General features: G+C 32.8%; 1 protein-coding gene across 2 annotated transcripts in view; it reads right to left on the minus strand.

The window, feature by feature from the left end:
• The window catches only part of LOC115430442 (ras-GEF domain-containing family member 1B-B-like), a 72,274-nt gene extending 59,400 nt beyond the window's left edge, over positions 1-12,874 (minus strand). The window contains exon 1 of one of the 2 annotated variants that reach the window (XM_030150449.1): positions 12,659-12,874. The gene's annotated coding sequence lies outside the window, so the exon portion shown is untranslated. Of the gene's footprint in view, positions 1-2,917; positions 2,938-12,658 lie in introns of those variants that run through there. The other variant, XM_030150450.1, reaches the window with a different exon arrangement.
• Positions 12,875-18,370: the final 5,496 nt, after the last annotated feature.

Below are 18,370 nucleotides of genomic sequence, written 5' to 3' on the forward strand. Positions count from 1 at the left end.
CCAATTAAGTAGAATCAACCTTCGGGCTATGAGTGTGGTAAATGCTATAGCCCACTTCAGCGCTTTCGGTAGATTTGAAGCAGGGGAGACACCAAAAATTGCCGAGATAGGATTGGGAGCAACAAAAAAACCATATGCTTCAGTTAGTGTGTTAAATATTTCTGCCCAAAATGGTCCCAAGTTAGGACTAGACCAGTGATTTTTAACCTTGGGGTTGGGACCCCACATGGGGTCGCCTGAAATTTCTAGTAATTGATTAAAAAAAACCCAACTTACTAATAAAAAGTATATGGTGAGTTAACAGAGACAATCCCAATCCATAAAAGACAAACTGTGTAGCTGAAACTGAAGCACTGTGGTTCTGTTTATCTGTCAAATGTTCATTGTGGTCAGTTTCAGATGCTGCAGCTCTTTCATAATTCATAGTTTGAGTTCTTGTTTGTATAATTGTTATTGTTTGTATAAGGGCTAGCTTACAGAAGCTCAAAGTTGCATATAATGATTCCATGAGAATACTGTTTTAAAAAACCTCGATGGACTAGTGCAAGTGAGTGAGCTACATTTTAAAAAGCATAAAGTAAGAACAACAATGAAAAGTATGTGCATAACAAGCTGTGGAGTGACTTTGTGGAGCAATCTAGAACAGGAGATAAAGGGAAGTATAAACATAAATGTATTTAAAAAGAGGTATAAAGAATTGTTTCTAAATAGGTATTGGGAACATGTAGGATGAAAGTAGTACTGTTGCAAAGTTCAGGTGTGGTTTCTTGGAATTAAGAGAGAGTAATTCGAATTTCAGAGATTTTGATATGTGTGAGTGGATTAGAGTGAGGGCAGATGTGAAGTCTAAATGAACTGGGATTGTGGGTGTGAAATTATGGAACGGACCTTATGATGCATTTAAGTTATTCATTCCTTTGGCAAAGTTTAAGAAAAAAAAAAAAGAGTACTTTAAGTTTAAATTATTCAGAAATATTGAATTGAGATGGTAGATGTGTTTTTCTTGTTGACTTTTTTTTTTTTTTTGTTATTATTATGGTGTAAATGCTCGATGCTGTACACATTTAAGTTGACGTAAGCAGTGTATTAGTTGAAAAGGATAGGCAAAAAAATAAGCTTTTGCTTCTAGCTTATTCCTTTTTTGGTTTTTATGTTTATTACAATTGATGTACTGAGTACAATGACTGATGTAAAACCAAAAATAAATTTATTCATTCATTCATTCATTCCTTCAAGTGAGTTATTCTGCAATGCAGGAGTTGACATTTTTCAGGCTCTTATGAGAAACTTAATGTACAAATTTATCTGTCGATTGAACGATTCACAGAATTCCATCATTAGGCTTTTGACAAATCCCAGTCATAGTTCGGTGCGATACCAGTCATCCCTGTGGTGACACTGGTACAGTTATCTTTTATAATATTGATGATGTTTTGTCTGTATTTTTAACCTGTGTTTATAAATTTATTCTGTTTGTTGATTGCTTGTTTGTTTGCTTGCTTTTTAATGGACTCCCAAGTCTGCAAATAAAGACAATGATGATGATGATGATGATGATGATGTTTGTTCAGTATTAATTGTCAGCCTTGTAAATCCAAGCTGGACTGACTGTACATATCCTGACCAAGGAAAATAAAATTCTCACTCTGCAGTAATCTACACCTCCGTCCATAATAATATACATTATATAGACTAAATGTCGTCTAAAATTAAACTTTATTTGCAACATAGTACAGCAAACTATTACACAATCAAAAACAAATTCATTTTAGAAAAAAAAAAAAAGTTTCCGTTTTGAATGTCTGGGGTCGCAAGAAATTTGTGATGTTAAAATGGGGCCATGAGACAAAAAAAGTTGGAACCCACTGATCTAAATGCATTCATTTGGTTTCCTTTAAGTTAAATATAGATGTTTTCTATATCAAGTGCATGAAACAAAGTTGCAATTCAGTAAATGAACATCTGGTGGGTTTAACTCGGGGGTCAGCAAGCTTTACAATCTAAAGAGCCATTTTGGGCGTGAAAAAGAAGAAAGAAATCCGTCTGGAGCCATGAAAAAAATATCTAAATTCATCTACATCTTACTGTGAGGAGACTGTTCTGTAGTAGCCCATTTATGATTAGTTTGTTATTTAACTTTGCTTTTCCATTAAAATAATGGAAAGTTTGGTGCATTTATGAGATGATACGACTTTCATGAAGAAAACATTAAAAGTTTTTACTGTTTTTAATGTAACATTGTATACATGGAGAAAAAAAAAAAAACTCCACGTTCATGTTAATGGGCTTACTTTGAAACAGACAAACTATGAACAAATGAAAAAGAAATATGTTTTATTGAATTTGGCAAAAAAAAAAAAAAAGAAAAGAAAAGAAAAGAAAAGAAACATAGCATTGACATACACCTTAGTTGATATGATTAAAAAAAAAGATTTTGTCATGATTTCAACCAAAGTGTATGCTTATTTTTGTAGCTGGACAATGTAAGAACAGATTTAGGCCTACAGCAATGGTAAAAAAAAAAAATGGATTCATTCAGTTAATTTCAACATGTTCCTTATGTTTTTTGACAAAGCCACAGGGAACCATAGAGAAAGGCTAAAGAGCCACATTTGGCCCAAGAGCCATAGGTTGCACACCCCTGGTTTAACTATTCAAGATCATGTTATATAATGTTGATGTATGGTGGCAAACACACTCATTCATCTACAAATTCAAGTGTCCTCATTGTGTTACTGTAAATTAGGCCGTTTGTCATTGTTAAAGCAAGTAGAAATGTTCAGGAACCACTACTGTGTGAACTGGAAAAACAAATAATGACGTAACATAGCGTGCAGCAGAGGGCAGGTAACTTCATCACACTAAATTACCCTTATTTAAAGCCAACTGAGCCCAATGAGCATCTCAACAAACTCACCTAATAATAGAGCTGAAACCTCCTGACACTTAAACAACACTGCTTTTTTTTTTTTGTTTTACCAATAATTGAATCCACACCAGCACAATTACACAAGAACTGTTGTGAAAATTCAGTTAAAGGCTCCTGTTCTTAAGTAAAATCCACTTAAAATGATCTGCCTAAAAATTGAGGTAAAGTTCAACGTGTGGGTGAGACATGGTGTGGAAGAAAAGCTGGTTATCTGCACCTGATAAGACGACCAGTAAAGCAGTTTATCACAATAGTTAAGGAGCAACGTAATGCAACGCTATCTTTGTTCTACTTTGTACCTTGTGTACTTTGACATTAATAAGTCACAGCACTTGAGGAATGTGAGCAGGAGAAGGAGGGAAACCCTTCATGATCAGCAAATCATAACTGAGGTTAAAGTCTGGGGTCTGTTCATACCAGCTGATCGTACTTTTCTAAAAGAACCAACACACTGCAAAAATGTGTATTTTTCTCATTTCAAGTCCAAATATCTCATCACACTTCAAATAAGACCTAATCACCTAAAGAGGAAGTTTTCAGTAAGATATAAGAACTTATTTTTACACAATAGACTGGAAAATCTTATTTCAAGAAATCTCACCAAGATATTTTTCACTTCTTTCGTTAGATTTTTTTGCTTGAATTAAGCAAAAGAAAAAAGCTTGAATTAAGCAAAAAAATTCTTGAATTAAGCAAAAAAAAAAAAAAAATTGAATTAAGCAAAAAAAAAAAATCTTGAAGTAAAAAAAATCCTGAATTAAGCAAAAAAAAAAAATCCTGAATTAAGAAAAAAAAAAAAAAAACAATTTTGAATTAAGCAAAAAAAAAAAAAATCCTGAAGTAAGAAAAAATTTGAATTAAGCAAAAAAAAATATTGAAATAAGCAAAAAAATTCTTGAATTAAGCAAAAAAAATCTTGTATTAAGCAAAAAAATCTTGAATTAAGCAAAAAAAAAAAAATCTTGAATTAAGCAAAAAAAATCTTGAATTAAGCAAAAAAAAAAATCTTGAATTAAGCAAAAAAAAATCTTGAATTAAGCAAAAAAAATCTTTAAGTAAGCAAAAAACAAATCTAGAATTACACAAAAAAATCTTGAATGTAGCAAAAAAAAATCTTGAATTAAGCAAAAAAATCTTGAATTAAGCAAAAAAAATCTTTAAGTAAGCAAAAAACAAATCTAGAATTACACATAAAAAATCTTGAATTTAGCAAAAAAAAATCTTGAACTGAGCAAAAAAATGTTGAATTAAGTAAAAAAAAAAACTTGAATTAAGCAAAATAAATCTTGAATCAAGCAAAATAAATCTTGAATTAAGCAAAAAAAATCTTGAATTAAGTAAAAAAAAAATCTTGAATTAAGCAAAAAAAAATCTTGAATTAAGTAAAAAAAAAAAAAAATCTTGAATTAAGCAAAAAAAAAAAAAATCTTGAATTAAGCAAAAAAATCTGCCCATGGAACAAGTGAAAATGATCTTGGTAAGATTTCTTGAAATAAGATTTTTCCAGATCTATTGTCTAAAAATCAGTTCTTATATCTCACTGAAAAGTCACTCTTTAGGTGATTATGTCTTATTTTAAGTGTGATGAGATCTTTGGACTAGAAATGAGAAAAATACATTTGGTAAAATTTAGATTTTTACAGTGTGCAACCCAGAAAACCAAGACACAAACTGCAAATAAAGACAGAAACGTGATCATTTTACCTTTTCCCTGCTATAGATGCTCACTGGTCTGTATGTAAGGAGTTAATTTACCTGATTTATTGCAGATTTTTGTCACTGCAACCCTTTTTTTTTTGTAAAGGATGATCAGACAGGTGTGTGTAGAACAGGTGCAACACTTCTTATGCTGCCAATAAGAGTTCTGCTCGAATCCAATGAAGCCAGAACAGGTTGGTGTGCGTGTTTTTTTTTTTTTAACAACACTAATAACACCAATTACATAGCACGTCCTCCCACTACAGTCTGACTAACATCACTCTGGAGGGTCTTTTCTGTCGTAATTATGTGGGCGGTAATGTAGTTAATGTAGTTTTATTGAAACTAAATGGGCCATTATTGTGTCAGTGTGAGTATACAGTGAGATGAACTACACAGCATGCTCATTCTTCCTATATTCATCATTCTATCCTTTATTTCTTTTATATTTATTCACTTTAAAGGATGACAGTGGTGTTGCATGTATATTTACCCTTAAAGATCTAGAACTATTCGTGCTGTAACTTCCAAATGATTTTTTTCCTCTACATTTAACCTCCTAAGACACAACTATGGGTTTTCTGTCCACATTTGTAGACAAGAGTTTCACAACTTTATATAAAAACAAAAAAAAAAAAAAAAAAGAAAAGAAAACTGTCCACCACAAAGGACATTCCATAAAAATTTTAAAAACTGCATCTGAAAAAACTGTTGCATCATGATGATTCCAATATAGGCACTTATTTAATTTAAAAAAAAAACAAAAAAACAAAACTTGTACTTTACTGACATTTCCTGGGTCTCAGGAGGTTAAGTGATTTTTCACCAGTGAATGGTTAAATGTAGATATTGTATTCTGATATTAGCCTCTGTATTTTGCTTTTTTCAGTGAAAATCAGGTATTTTCCAATATTTAATTTACTGATCATGTAGATCAGGGGTGTCAAACTCATTTTGGTTCGGGGGCCATATTTAGCCCAATTTGATCTCAAGCGGGCCAGACCATTAAAATAATGACTTAATAACCAATAAATAATGACAAATCCAAGTTTTTCTTTTTGTTTTAGTACAAAAAAACCCAATTAAATTATGAAAATATTTACATTTTACAAAAAAGATGTAAATAACCTGAAAAAACAGAAATTTCATTTGAAAAATTAGTGCAATTTTAACAATATTATGCCTCAACTTATTATTTATACATGTACATTACACACAATGTTCCATAAACATTTGGTAACAGGCAGAATATTGTTCAAATTGCACATTTCAGGTTGTTCATCTTTGTTTTTATTTATGTTTTTATTAGGATTTTATTGTGAAAGAATAGTTTTGTAAATGTAAATATTTTCACAGTGTAATGTTTTTGGGGGTTTTTTTCACTTAAATTTTTTCCACACAATTTTTCACAAAGAAAATTTGTAGTTGTTATTATTTATGGGTCATTGTGTTGTTATTTTTACTGTAGATCACATTGGTCTGTATGTGGAACCTGAACCAAAGGGATTTTGACAACCTGGACTGTTCAGGTTAATTTTTGCACTTTCATCCTGCGGGCCACATTGGCACCTTTGGCGGGCCAGATTTGGCCCCCGGGCCGCATGTGTGACACCTGTGATGTAGATGTTCATGTAAATTTAACCTGTTTAACCCTGACCATATTTTCAGGGGAAAAACGCTTAAACGGACATACCCAAAGTAAATGAAGAATTACTTCACAATAATAAGGTTCATATGGATGTTCTTGGTGTCTACGGACATTTAGAGACCTCACAGAATCTGTTCCCATTGTCTAAAATATTGTATCTATTACTATGCCTGAGTAAACTGTAACAAACTAAAAGAGAAATTAGAATTTTTTATCCTCGCCTGTTTTTTTTCGGCTGGATTGACGATGATATGCATAAATTAATTGTTCGTGTCGGAGATTTTTAATAGCGTATATTTCACCCCACAAAGATTAAAAATCATGTTTGAACATTAAAGTTTGCACTAAAATACAATTTTGATGTACTTTTATTAACATTAGGGTCTAAACTTTGAGCAAAAGTTGAAAAAAAAACATCCATTGTCCTGATTTATTATATTTTTTATAGTAGATGAATATTAACCCTCCGGTATCTGGGTGCACCTTTTAGGTACACTTTGCACTTTGTTTTGAAAAACTTCTTATTATTTTTCACAATTTAAATAAGGTTAGAAATCAAAAGTTGTTCATTTCTGCATGATCTTTAAAATTCTGGCCACCAACTAAAATTTGCACATTGTAAACAAAAGAAAATTACAAGACTAGCATCTGTCTCCCAAGTGTGCTTAAAACGCACTATTTCTTCCATTTGATATGTATGATTAGGGCTGACCTGGATTTACAAAAATGAAGTCAAATTAGAGCAGAAAAAAAGATATATACATAATATTTAATAGTTTGATTTATAGGTGTGCATTTTACGCACACTTGGTGACAGATGCTAGTATTTTTGAACGTTTGACCTAGCACCAAAAATAATAACGCAAATTAACCAGTGTTGGAGTTAATCATTGACATACGCATACATATGACATTTTTATGTAGTATACCGAAAAAAAAAAAAGTTTTATGTTTTTTGCATCCAAAAAAAAAAAAAAAAGTTAGTTTACATTACAACCGCGGCATTTAAAGGGTTAAAAAATGTGACAATTATTGAGTATTTGGTATTTTTATTTACGGCTCAAGTTGATGAAATAGAAAAAAGTGTAAAAGAATTCAAAACAAACTATGAAAATTGTTTTGACATTATTCCACAAGTGTGCGAAAATGGCACACTTGGTGCTTAGTAAGGGCCTTGCTGGACGGGATACCGGAGGGTTAATATAAGTTTTTCAGCCTGTGGGCCTGTGGGCCAATAGGGCTAAAGGGGTCAAAACAGAGAAAACTGAGGAAAAAGTGAGTTTTTCAGCAAAATATAGCATTGACTAAACATAAAAACAAGTATCTTCGACCACTGTCATTTGTCGAACTATGACAGCGCTGCAGAATACTGACTGCATACCCTCTGAACGCACAAATGGGTCATATCTGATGCCACGGAAAAGCTGATAAACTGCATTTTACCCCATTTTTGATAGGATTAGTGGTTTGACGGTTATTAAACGTTTTAGATCAGTATATGCTTTTGGTCACTGGTGGTTGTTTAGGACTTTGAGGGTTAAATCCATATTTTTTTGTGAGATGAGGCTGATTTCCTTACAGTTACTAACTTCCTTATATCTTCATTTAAACATAAGAACAACAGCTGAATATGAGCATCCATCCAGCTGCTCATCCACCATCCAAGCATGGCCAGAAGCATCCCTCTCTTCGCACCCATAATCCTTTGCACATTACAATGACCAAAAAACAAAACCTCCTATCTGCAATTTTTTAGATTTTGAGTTTTCACATTAAATGGTGAGAACAAGGATGACTCCACATTTTCAGTCTATCTGCAAAATAATCCCGCCCTTTCTTATGACATGAAGGTCATGTGACAACAACAACAAAGACCATACTATAATGAAACTAAACCATCAATCAATCAATCAAATTTTATTTACAGGGTGGGGAAGCAAAATTTACAATATTTTGAGGCAGGGATTGAAAGACAGTGTATGACCAATTAGTTTATTGTAAGTCATGACAATTTATTTGCCACAAGAAAATGTACATAATAGAAAATGTTTTTATTCTATGTGTCCTCCTTCTTTCTCAATAACTGCCTTCACACACTTCCTGAAACTTGCGCAAGTGTTCCTCAAATATTGGGGTGACAACTTCTCCCATTCTTCTTTAATAGTATCTTCCAGACTTTCTCGTAATAGTTTTGCTCATAGTCATTCTCTTCTTTCCATTATAAACAGTCTTTATGGACACTCCAACTATTTTTGAAATCTCCTTTGGTGTGACGAGTGCATTCAGAAAATCACACACTCTTTGACGTTTGCTTTCCTGATTACTCATATGGGCAAAAGTTTCTGAAAAGGTATGGATAATAGTGTTAGGTATGATTATGACATCAATATATGTTTGGTTTCAAAACAATTGACATAGTGCCTGCTGAGAAAAAACAACTAAACGTTCATTGTAAATTTTGCTTCCCCACCCTGTATATAGCGCCAAATCATAACAAAAGTTATCTCATGACACTTTACATAACCAGACTCTAAGCCAATTTACAGAAACCCAACACAATCCTCCAGGATCCACTTTTTTTTTTTGTTTCCTGAAAAAAGTGATTTTTTCAGATGGGAGGTTTTGTATTTTGGCCATCGATTAGGGTTTCCTCTTCACGTTTTTCAAACATATTGTGACTTTTAACAAACTCTCCTGATTCATGTCTGAGGTCTGACAGTTTCAGGCACCTCAGCAACATTTCCACCTACGTCACCTGCCCACACAACCCAGCTATAACGTAGTAAATCAGTGCTCTCATGCTCCAGTGAGTGGAGTACAGGTCAGCAGAGGCCTGCAGCCACTGCCACAACATCAGCTGTCAGGACTGGCAGACTGGTCATAAACCTGCACCTGTATCTGGATCTGGACAGACAGCACAGATACAGACACAAACACAGATGGACTGCAAGATATACGGAGCATAATTGACTTTGTGGTGGTCTGGTTTCCATTTTTATCGTGAAATGCACTGTATTGAAGCATGTACGTATGGGTAACAGGTAGGGATGTAACGATTACTGGTATAATGATAAACCGCGGTAAAACTCCATAAGGTTAGCATTACCGTTTAAATTCTAATTATCATGATAACCGTGTTTGATTACCGCACTTTGAACACAAACTTGATATGGAAAATGGTCCAACAATGACTATAAGGTGCCATCTCTAATGCACATTTGTATATTTGGCACGGTATTCACTATTTTAGACTCATGTTCATTCAGGTTCCACATTTAGACCAGTATGAGCTAAAGTGGGTCAAAAATCAGTCAAATAAGAACAGAACAAACTAGAAATAATGACAAACACAAATGTTTCTCACACCATTACATTAAAAATACACAAAAGTATGCAAAAATATGCAAAAATACACTAAAAATATACTAAACTACATGAAAAATATGCAAAAATACACTAAGATATACAAAAAATATGCTAAAATACACTAAAAACATACTAAAGTATACTAAAAATAAAAAAATACACAAAATATACAAAAAATGTGCAAAAATACACCAAAATATAAAAAAAATATATGCTAAAATACACTAAAAACTTACTGAGCTACACGAAAAATATGCAAAAACACACTAAAATATCCAAAAAAATATGCTAAAATCCACTAACAGCATACTAAAGTATACTAAAAATGAGGAAAAATACACAAAATATACAAAAAATATGCTAAAATACACTGAAATATACTAAACTACACGAAAAATATGTAAAAATACACTAAAATGTACCAAAAAAAAGCTAAAATACACTAAAAGCGTACTGAAGTATACAAAAAATATGCAAAAATACACTAAAAACATACTAAAGTATACAAAAAAATATGCAAAAATACACTAAAAACATACTAAAGTAGACAAAAGATGTGCAAAAACACACATAAACACATATCTTTAATGCACATTTTGAAAGTTTGATGTTTACATGTTAATATTTGAATGTTTCTGCAACAGAAAGTACATTGTGCCTATTATTTTATTTGTTTTTTGGGGTTTTTTTTTTTTTTGGTTTCTGGGTTTTGTTTTGTTTTTTAAATTATTTCAGTGTGTGTTTTAGTACTTTTTGAACATTTTGACCACATTTCAACAATACCGCGATAATAATGATAACCGTGATAATTTTGGTCACAATAACCGTGATATGAAATTTTCATACGGTTACATCCCTAGTAACAGGTTTATGAGTGCATGTAAGTGCAGAACACACAAACCTGGCCCCTTGTATGATCTGGTAGGCTAGTACAGTATTAACCTAGAGCCTGAACGGATAAAGGCTGCACATTATCTCCTCTGCTGCTGGGATATAATAAACCTAAGCTGATATATGGGTTTGAGCTGCTCTCACACACCCTGAATTTTCTATTGTCTGTGCAGATAGAAATCTCTGAGGGACACTTCTATTGAGATTAATGGTGTGTGGGGTAAGTTAAGGGTGCAAAACAGCTGAATTTGTTCATAGAAAAGGTGCAAATGCGTCTCAGACTGCCTTAGTGTTAATTATTAAGTAAGTTAACCACTTAAATTGAGGCTATTTAAAGTCTGTCATCAGGCTGGAAAAGCGAGGGAACATTCAAGCAGCGCAGCAGGTTCAGGGACCACCGGTTTCTGAAGGATTAAAGCCTTAAAAAGCCTTTTAAAGTCTGTTTGGCCAAAAGAACACACAGTTTCTCTCATTCTTTTACTTTCCCCTACAGACAACCACACAATCTGTTATTCTCTCCCTCTTTCTCTTTCTTTTTCCCTCAAATAGACCAGGCCACCATGCCTGGTCTGCATTATGGGTTTCTGTCTGAGTCATAACACAGTAAAAGTAAAAGCTGACTGTGAAAAAAAAAAGCCCATGCTGTGCAAACCACAGTCCCATCACAGGTGCTGGTGAGTAATGTTTGTTTGTGTCTGACAGCCAACCTAAATATAACCTCATATGGATGGTAAACAATAATATAAACAAATCAGGGTGCATGTGCTTCTACCATGTCACAGGTTTTATGTTCATTTACAACTTTGAATGAAAGTTTAACCCTTTCATGCATAGCGGTCACTCCAGTGGACACTTATTCTACAGCTGTTCTCTTGTATATTCATGGGTTTTGTTGTTTTAGTTCCATATCAGCCAACACAGTGGACATTTATGCATCATCCAAAACACTGCAATTCATACAATTACTGTAACGTTGCTGCTCTTAATAAACCTGATCTGCAGTAGCATGTTTTAGTGTAAATTAATTACTAAAAACAAAAAATGTAGTTGTTTTTTTTTTTTGTTTGTTTGTTTTTTTTGCATATCCTCCTTAGACCCAGTAATGCATTTTGTCCTCTGTAGGGGACAAAAGTTTGACAGTTTAACTTAAATGTTGTCTAATACAAAGGACATTCCATTAAAAAAATCAATCAATAAACAAAAATAATTTCAAAAATGTACCTGAAAAAACTGTTGTATTATGCAGTTTCCAATCAAGACACATTTTTAACGTAAAAAAAAAAAGCTAAAATTGTCAATTTCCTGGGTCTCAGGAGGATATTATCTCCATGAAATGAGCAATAACTAGTATTAGAGTAGGATAAAATGTGAGAAAACATCAGATTAGCTAGATTAAAAATGTTTTTGTTTCATAGTTTTCACACAGTATATCACTTTCTGATGATGGGTTTTAAATATATGTTTCTTTGCTTCAAAAATTAAACGCATGGTGTCCACTGCAATGACAATACCTCACAAAAGGACATATATTTAACATATATCCATAGTGTTCAGCCAGGGTCAATGTGCAATATATACTTATCTGTACTGTTTTCTTGGTTGGTGACATGCCTGTTTTTATACTGTATATATATATTTACACTTTCTTTTCTTCTTCTTTAAACTGTTTTGCACTACGCACCACCAGAGAGGTATCTCTTATAATTTCGTTGTACATATGTGTAATGACAATAAAGGCATTCTATTCTATTCTATTCTATTCAGTTGAGTGGACATTTTTGTAACTCTATGAAAAATAGGCTCATAAAAAAAAATTCAATTGCATTGTTTTTTTTTTTTCATGCCTAAAGAGGAATAAAAACACTCAAGAAAAAAATATTGACTAAGGTTCTCATAATTCATGCATGAAAGGGTTAATTGTAATGCAAAATACAAAATGCAATTAAATTCTACTTCATTTGCATAGTTTTGTAAACAGAAACCCAAGTCTGGTAAAGTCTAATTCCAGTGCGCTCGTTTAATAATATGTATTTTATTTCTTGTATTCTGATTCATTTTAACAGTAAACAGAAAACTTTACTATAAATAAATAAGTAAACACATCATCCACACCAGGAACAACATACCTCTTATGTGATGCTGCCCAGTGTCCAAAAAAAAAAAAAAAAAACAATGAAAAAATACACTATCCAAACTATCTGGAGTTTTCTGTGACTTCCGGGTCGATTGTTTTTTTCTTCCAAAAACCGGTGTGAAACAGATAAGTCAGGTCTCAGATGGTGTTGTGTGCGCTCCTCTGCTCCATTGTGTCTCCTCTCCTCTGATATTTGAGTCAATCCTAACTCGCTGCTCCTGTAATGAGCCACAAAGCGAGGCGTATTCAAATGACTTCCACAGAGCCGGGAAAAACAGCCAATCACAGCTCAGAGGCGGGTCCCTCTGGGGGCGGTTCTGGCCAATCACAGCGGAGGAGTGGGAAAATCGAACTCGTCGGAGGTTCTGATTGGTCGGCGCGTCGTGCGTCTGTCTTTCTTTTCAACCGCAGACAGGAGGAGCAGCAAATGTTTTTGTTGGAGCTCTGAAATGTGGAAGGTGTAAGGTTTCCACCCGGAATGTGTATGTGTGTGGCTGGAAGTGAGTCTCTATGTTTTACAGATGGAAATGTTTGTAAGTATGAGATGTTTCAGTCAGATTTAAGGCAGTTTTATGGTGTACAAGTGTTCAGACGTCACAGGAAGTTGGTACTAGTTCAACCCTCCAACATATGACAGTCATGTGGAAATGTACCATGGGAAATATCCTGTTTTTACTCACAAAATCGAGGTACTGAATGAGTAATTCCATATTAAAGGGGCTTATATGTAGCCCTGATATTCCAAACTATCAATAGCAGTAGGAAGTTTTGGTAACACTTTACTTGAAGGTCTAGGTTATAATAATGCATTAAGCGCACATTCATTAGACATTATAACGCATTATAAAAGTCATTGCAACAGTTTATGATCATGTACAACAACTTATACCAAGGTTAATAAAGTATTATAAATGTAGGCATAATGTATTATAAATTCAGCTTTCATAATGTTTTATACATCCATACCAAAGTGACAAGTGTTTGTAGAAAGAATCTCCAGTCCTGGGTTACAGAACACATTATAACCATCATAACTCTAGCCAGTTATAAAGACACAGAGAACTGCTCTGACACGTAGTTTCTGAAACAGAATAATGCCTTAGAAACATCAATAATAAGTTACAGGATGAATTTAAGAGGTTTTAGTAAAGTGACAACACTGTATAAGGTTATTAGCAGTTGTATGATATTATAACACAAGTATGATGACGTATGAGCAGTATCTACTGGCTCTAAGTAAAGTGTAAGTCAAAAATTATACATCCAAGTGTTCTGAATAACTCTTTATTTTGCAAAAACAAAAAAATAAATAAAAGAACAGAGACAGTAAATAGAAGTGTTACATGTTGCTTTGTACATAAATAAAAAATAATGTGGCAGCTCTAAATCTTTAATTCAAACACTTTTTTTTTTTTTTTTATAAATATGAAATCCCTAAAATAGATGGGTATAGGGACGAGTGACAAAACCTAATAAAAGTTCCCCACCTAAAGAAATAAATTCCTTCACACTGCTTTGGTATGGATGTATAAAACAATATGAAAGCTGAATTTATAATACATTATGCCTACACTTATAATACTTTATTAACCTTGGTATAAGTTGTTGTACATGATCATAAACTGTTGTAATGACTTTTATAATGCATTATAAATGCATTATAATGTCTAATGAATGCGTGCTTGATGCATTATAAACTAGACCTTCAAGTAAAGTGTTACCAAAGTTTTTACCAGAACACACCTAAGACTAAACCACCATTGAATCACAGACTGTATCTCTCACTAAATAAGTATAAATATCTATAGTTGTACAATTTTATTATATTATACTATGTTATATTATAGTAATTGTTTACACACATATCTGTATTATAGTATCATCAATTTTCAGCTCCAAACAAAAACTCATAGCTGGCAGTTTGACAGTTAAAACAAGAAAAGCACTCGGAGAGCGCAGACCTCCACCAAGACAGATCTGCCCCCCATCACCACCAAAATTTAATCATTTCTTCCTTGTGCCAGTATCAACATTTCCTGAAAATTTCATGAAAATCCGTCCATAACTTTTTGAGTTATCTTGCTAACAAACAAACACGCACGCAAACACACAAAGCAAAGTGATCACAGTACCTCCTGGCGCAGGTAATAACACTGTATTATAATCACCAATAATCACCTCCGTTTTATGTATGGTTTGTTTTGTCAATAGCTGCACTGAGCAAAGATAATAACATCCCTTAATAACTTTATACTTTCATAAACCTCATAATCAAACTCACCCATGTAGAAGAAATGCTGCCATTTCGTCATCAAACTCCATTCTTTTCATTTAGAGCTGTGGTGAAAACAACAGTGCTTTGACTTTGATCACGCTGCCACTTTCTTTAACTCGGGGGTGTCAAACTCATTTTAGTTCAGGGGTCACATTCAGCTAAATTTGATCTGCAGTGGGGCGAACCAGTAAAATAATAGCATAATAATATATAAATAATGTCAACTCCAAACTTTTCTCTGTGTTTTAGAGCAAAAAAAGTAAAATTACATTGTGAAAAGGTTTACATCTACAAACTATCCTTACAAACAATGTGATTAACATGAACAAACTGACAAAATAAATGTACTTTTTACAATATTATGCCTCAGTTTATCATTTACACATGTACGTTATAACTTACAGATCACAGTGGATCTACAAACACGCAAAACATTTACTAACAGGCAGAATATTGTTAAAATTGTACGTACTTCTCTTAAGACATTTCAGGTTGTTCATATTTGTTCAGGTTATTCACATTTTTTGTGAAATTAAACTTTGTTTTAGTGTAAATACATGAAAATATTTACATTTACAAAGAGAAAAATTTGGAGTTGTCCTTATTTATATGTTATTATGATAGTATTTTACTGGTCCTGCCCACTAGAGATTGAATCGGTCTGAATGTGGAACTTGAACTAAAACGATTGTTAATATCTTGGTGTAATTTCTGCATTTATCAAATACATCCCAAGGGCCGGACTGGACCCTTTGGAGGGCCGGATTTGGCCCCTGGGCCGCATGTTTGACACCTGTGTTTTGACTAAAAGTTGTTTTTAGTGGTTCTCATCCCATATTGTCACTTACTGATGCTTTGATCAGAGATGTTAGTTTTCTTCACCATAGATGATCAACAGAGTAACTCACCACTTCCACTAGTGGTCAATATACATCTGACAGCACGTCAATGTAAATATATTCAGTTTATATATCTACAGTCCAATACATTGACATAGTTTGTTTCACTTCAGAACTCTTCATGCTAAACATTATTAGCAATTTTAGTTAATTTTTAATATTTGAATGTAGAAATACTACATATAGCCCCTTTCAAAGACATAACCTTACCTCTGTTCCTCAGGTTGTTCAGCTGCAGTTACCGAAGTTCCTTTAAGCAACTTCATACTTAAACATCCCTACATGTCAGATGCAAGGATTATGGAAAAAAAAAAAAAGTGATTTGCATGAAAATTGGCCCAGTGGCAGGGTGTGGATGAAGACAAACCCTTATGTGTCTAAATTATATGGTGCAAAAATTGCAAAAAGAGGTCTTTGATTGGATTACAGGACTGCTGGGCCTTGGTAGAAGTGTCAGTCCACTGCCCTTGTAGTTGGTGATTCTCACCAAAATCTGTTTATTGTAGTTTTTCAAGTAGAATAAATACTACAAAAATATTGAACAGCACAATAGCAGCTCTGCTAAAAGTGCTGCAAGAACAAGACAAAACAAATCCACTAAACTAACAGAATATAAAATAAAGAATAATGTATGTTAATGTGTTGTGTCAATAACAACACAAAGACATGAAAACAGGTGTTGGTCTGCTGTCAGTCCCAATAAAATGCTAATGTTAGTAACTTACTCAGAGAACAGCTGGGATTCCTACATTTTGTTAAAATTTTCTCATGGAGCTGTTTATCCATAAAGACCCAAACATCCACCAGTGACTAAAACCATCTACTGATCTAAACTGTTTAATACCTGTTAACCCACTAATCCTATCAATACATATAAATATTTGGTGTAAAATACAGTTATTCGTCTTTTCATGGTCATCAGATATGACCCATTTGGACGTTCAGAGGCTCCATAGTTACCGTAGAAACACCATCATCTTCTACAACATTGATTCACCAGTAAAACCCATAGAGTTTAATAAATGACAGTGGATGGACACACTTGTTTTACGTTCAGTTAATGATATCTTTGCTGAAAAAGTCACTTTTTCTTCAGTTTTCTCTGTTTCTGATGTAATAACTAATCTGAGCTTTAATAAACATCTACATCAGGGGTGTCAAACTCATTTTAGTTCAGGGGCCATATTCAGCTAAATTGGATCTGCAGAGGGCCGGACCAGAAAAATAATAACATAACCTATAAGTAATGACAACTCCAAATTTTTGTCTTTGTTTTAGTGTAAAAAAAACTTAATAATTATGAAAATACTTACTTTTATAAACTATCCAAAAAAAAAAAAGAAAAGAAAAAAAAAAAAAACCCTGAAAAAACTGAAATTTAAATTAAAAAACATAAGAAAATTTAGTCCAATTTTAACAATATTATTCCTCAAGTTCTCATTTCTCCATGTGCATTATGGATCAGATCTACACAGACACTGAACACTGAGGACCAGGCAGAAAAATTGTGCTGAATTTTCTTTAGACATTTCAGGTTGTTCATATTTGTTCAGGTTATTCACATTTTATTGTTACAGGAGAGTTTGTAAATGTAAATATTTTCATAATTTCATGTTATTTTTTGCACTAAAACAAAGAAAAAAATTAAGTTGTTAATTCTAGATTTTTTCTGGGCTTAATTCAAGATTTTTTTACGTAATTGAATATTTTGTTTTGGCTTAATTCAAGATTTTTGTACTTAATTGATTTTTTTTTTTTTTTTTAACTTAATTGAAGATTTTTTTTAACTTAATTGAAGATTTTTTTTTTGCTTTGCTTAATTCAAGATTTTTTTTTTTTACTTAATTGAAGAGATTTTTTTTGCTTAATTCAAGATTTTTTGCTAAATTTGAGATTTTTTTTGGCTTAATTCAAGATTTTTTGCTAAATTTGAGATTTTTTTTTGGCTTAATTCAAGATTTTTTTTACTTAATTGAAGATTTTTTTTTTTGGCCCAATTGAACATTTTTTTTACTTAATTGAAGATTTTTTTTTTTTTTTTGGCTTAATTCAAGATTTTTTCCTTAATTCAAGCTATTTTTTTTTTTTTTTTGCTGAATTCAATTCAAGACTGTGGAAATTTTGCACTTGGCAGAAACATCCCAGGGGCCAAACTGGACCTTTGGCGGGCCGCATTTGGCCCCTGGGCCGCATGTTTGACACCCTGATCTACATGATCAGTGAATTAAATATATGAAAATTCCTAATTTTCACGGTAAAAACAAAAAATAAAGAGGATAATATGCTGATAAATCACATAAGAAAGATTAAATATACAGAGAACAAATCATTTGGCAACAGCCACAAAGTAGCAGTGGGTCTTTAAGGGTTAAACATAGCAATTTCCCCTCTTTGATTAATAAAGGATTCTGATTCTAAACATACATCTGATCCTTGACAAAGTAAAGGACTTCATAGTTGCTGACTTTGTTGGTAATTATTGAATCTCAGTCTTCAATTAAATCTTATAGCGCTTAGAAAAAGTCACCAT

This window comes from Sphaeramia orbicularis, chromosome 12 (assembly GCF_902148855.1).
Source record: "Sphaeramia orbicularis chromosome 12, fSphaOr1.1, whole genome shotgun sequence".
Lineage (NCBI taxonomy): Eukaryota > Metazoa > Chordata > Actinopteri > Kurtiformes > Apogonidae > Sphaeramia > Sphaeramia orbicularis.